Source organism: Branchiostoma belcheri, unplaced genomic scaffold, assembly GCF_001625305.1.
Source record: "Branchiostoma belcheri isolate BF01 breed outbred unplaced genomic scaffold, Haploidv18h27 scaffold50, whole genome shotgun sequence".
In the NCBI taxonomy this organism is placed as follows: domain Eukaryota; kingdom Metazoa; phylum Chordata; class Leptocardii; order Amphioxiformes; family Branchiostomatidae; genus Branchiostoma; species Branchiostoma belcheri.
Window position 1 is genome coordinate 381,222 of NW_017804132.1, and position 3,803 is coordinate 385,024.

Here is a 3,803-nt window from a genome sequence, read left to right on the forward strand (position 1 = left end):
AAACCATCAAGGAAATAAAGTATTCAATAAAGTACAGACAACAGAAGCTAAAAAGCAGAGTGAAATATTATCGGGATTAACATAACACACGCAGTGGTGATTCCAGAAATCCCTGTCGATAATCTCATTGTTTTGTTACATTATTAACTGGGGATTTTATGGTTAAAAGCTCATTATCTCTTATACAACATTGATAGGTTGATAGAAAAGTGAAATATAACTGGGATTAAAGATAAGTGTGTAACATTAGTCTTACGGTACAAAAAGTCAATGTTCTGTTTTTTTCACCAATCATGTTCGATTAAAAAAGGAAAAAGGAAAGGAGGTGACAAAACATAACGCTATACGAGTGTGTTTAAAAGCAGGAAATACAGCTATAAGCCGCATTTGTTTGTATTGTTGTAATTTGTGGTGGTACCACAAACTGAGTGTGCCTAGTGTGGGCTTTTTTAGCGCCAACTATTTATGTTGCAAATGTGAGAAAATTGCACAAATGATGTTTTAAAAAAATAGAAGTAAATTACAATCATACGAAGATTTTTTTATTAAAATATTCAGATTTTGTTCCAAATGTTACATAATGCCGTTTGATATAACATATGCATTAACACAGGGTAATCCTGTTGATAGTCTTGATCTTTTGTTGCATATTGTCCTGGGAGTTATATGGTTATTTGCTCCTACAACACTTGGTAATTCACTGCCAGTCGTAAGGCTACATTTCAAGGGGCCCGACTGTAAACCTAGTTTCAAGGACATCCAATTGTGGCGCTGTGGGCATCACGTGATGAATGATCAATGCACTTGCCGCCGTAACGCGACGCGTAGCAGGGCGGCTCGCTTTCTGACGAGCTCCGCTTACTGATAGCACCGAGACCGCTTCCGTGCATTCGTTACTTTACAGCAGCCTTGAACGTGTGTGTTGCCGGCAGTGATCCTCACTCATCACTACCGTTTTTTTCCACATTGGAATCCGCCCAAGAATCAGACAGCGGCTCGGCACGAAGAGCGCAGTTTGATTTCTGCGAGAGGCATCGTTAAAGATCCTCACCCGGACCACGTTGATTATTCTTCCCGTTGGCTCGCGGCCTGGTCGGCTGCAAAATGAGGAAGGCTGTCCCAGGTAGGTGGTCAATCTCCTTTTCCATTTCCCCCACAGGCGCCAAACTCATTTTTCTACCAGGGCTTCTCAAATGGGAAGGGATAGCACACAAATCGCTTGTAAGAGAGAATGATACTGTCCTTGAAAACGGTTTAGTATGTTCAGAATTCCAATCATGAACGTGGCTGTTGCTCAGCGAATTCCTGGTACCAATGCTTTTCCATCGACACTTCATCTCTCTAGTGAAGATTTAGCTGAACTTGAATTCTAATTTGTGCTTAATTTTGCGTCTGGCAGTATTGCGTTACTAGAATATATTTTTCCACAATCTTTTGTCAAGTGCTAGTTTATAGAAGGCCGTCTCTCTTGAAATGAAAGCCGGTCGATACCTAAATCTTGTGTAGCGAGTGATTACATCCATGACCTGGGCAACAGGACGGACGTGGCAATAGGCTAGATAAATCTTCATCATATTATCTGAGTGTTACACAACGGCATCGTTCTGATGAAGGCAGCAGAGAATCTAGTGAAACAAAAGTAATATCAAGTAACAAAAGTAATATCCTGTACTTAAAAACAATCCAGAATAATCTATATCTTTGTTATATATTCTATTTCAATTGATATTAGCTAGACGTAAGCTATTCAACTGTTGTACAAAGGATGTTTAAAAACAGACAATGCAAGTGTATCTTAGCACGCCCGGTATTGACCGATAGCAAGCCATCTATAAGAGTTAATTGCACCAGTAGTAAAGCGGAAATAGATGCTTCGTTTTAGAATTACTCTCTATCAACTAGGGGCGCTCCTTGAAGACAATGAGAACCAGAAAAAAAAACATATTACATATTACATGAAATCACTAGATCAATAGGTGCCTTCTTTGAAAAAATGGCATATTTGCAAAAAGAAGTATTCTGGTCAAAATATTTAAAACTCTAGGTCTTATCCAATATTGCATTATCTCTTATAATTACTAGAATCGCCAATTTATAGAACCAATACCAACCGGGTCTCTCCTGAAATTTATACTTTAAACATTGACGTAGCTGCATCTTATATTAAACGCTAATTGATTAGACAGAAAAAGAATTATACCTAATAATTATTAACTAACTAATAACAAGTCATAAGATTCCTAATAATTTATAAGTCCGGATACGTTACAAAATAACAATAACGGAGTTCGAATATGGAGCCGGTTTGCTTGAGCGGTAGATAAGATAGTAAAACAGTTACCCCATTTGCCAATCAAATAACATGTTGCTCTCTGTGGACTCATCGTTCGCTGTCGGACTAAACTCATCATTAAGAGGGTTCCATTGATTGGTCGGTCTCCTTAAAGCAATCATGAAGGGTTCTTACATAACATCTAGACGCACGCATATGTAAAGAAATTAACAATCTGTGGAGTAAAAAGCATTTGCATCTTGACGCATGGTTTGATTATTTTTAAGCAATTATTAAAGCTGTTGTTAAAAAATGTATAATAATTAAGTTTGGTTGAAGAGAACGTCACGTAGAATTAACAGTTAGTAGAAATTCTTCAATCAGTGACTGTATTTTTGTAAGGTAGATTACGTAATTAAGTTTGGAACTTATTGTATTTTATTTATGATGTAAATGACTTATGAAGGGCTAGCGTTTTCTTTTTGTTGTACTGATTGAGTTTCCTAATAAACATAAAAATAACATAAAGCTAGTAATTATAAAAGTGTAATAAGCTTTAATGTAGATAGAGCGAAACTTACTTGCTCTTTATCCTGGAATTAATAATTTGTGTAATAGTTTCTTTTTTGTAAATTCATATTGGACTTAATGGTAAAAATTGTCTTATCTGCAACCAACACCAAGGTAAAAACGCCATGCAGGAAGTATGTTGGTAAAGTTATTGGTACATTTCTTTTATAACGGGCGAATAATGCATTTTTTTAACCGTATTAGCTAGAAATCCTGAGTGCAGAAGTGCAGAATATATCATCAGTAATAACATTTACATACACAAAACTCTCTTGCGCTGTATTATAAAAATGTACGCTGGTGGAGCCCATTAGTTTGTCATTATAGAGTCGAAAGAAAATTGCTGACAAGAGACAATCCTAGAACAGGTTTAATATGCTGCTCTGTAGAGCGTGCCGGTTACGGCTCATTCCGCCTCGCCAATAAACTTCTGATCGCGCAACGCCCTCAAGAAAACTACGAGTATTTATGCATTTCTACCTTTCCCAGAATGATGTTAATACCTTGGGTCAACCAACACGCATTGTTTCGAAGGCAAAATAACCTGTTAGTAGATTTCATACAAACAGAGTCTATACTGAAAACAATATCGTTGTTTCTCCATTGATCGATCAAAGCACAAAGAGTCCCTAAAGAGTTTTGCACCTTCTGTAAAGGGGATGGCAATATATATACAGGGTGCATATGGACCTTATATAAACCTGAAGCTGTGTAGGTATTACTGATGTCTGCACCTAACCTGCACTGGTCCATGTACTGGGTATATGCAGGTTAGTGCAGGTAAAATTGGAGCTGTGCAGGTATTTCTGATGTCTACCTGCACCTAACCTGCACTGGTCCATGTACTGGGTATATGCAAGTTAGTGCAGGTAATATTGGAGATGTGCAGGTATTTCATACATGTATATATAGATGTACGTGTTTGTGTATTTTTTAATTAGCTGAGTTGAATGTCATAGCA

General features: G+C 37.3%; 1 protein-coding gene across 1 annotated transcript in view; it reads left to right on the top strand.

Annotated features, from left to right (window-relative positions):
* Nucleotides 1–844: 844 nt before the first annotated feature.
* Nucleotides 845–3,803, top strand: part of LOC109480379 (neuronal acetylcholine receptor subunit alpha-10-like) — a 31,846-nt gene continuing 28,887 nt past the window's right edge. Inside the window, exon 1 of the mRNA XM_019782574.1 lies at nt 845–1,123. The gene's annotated coding sequence lies outside the window, so the exon portion shown is untranslated. The remainder of the gene's footprint in view (nt 1,124–3,803) is intronic.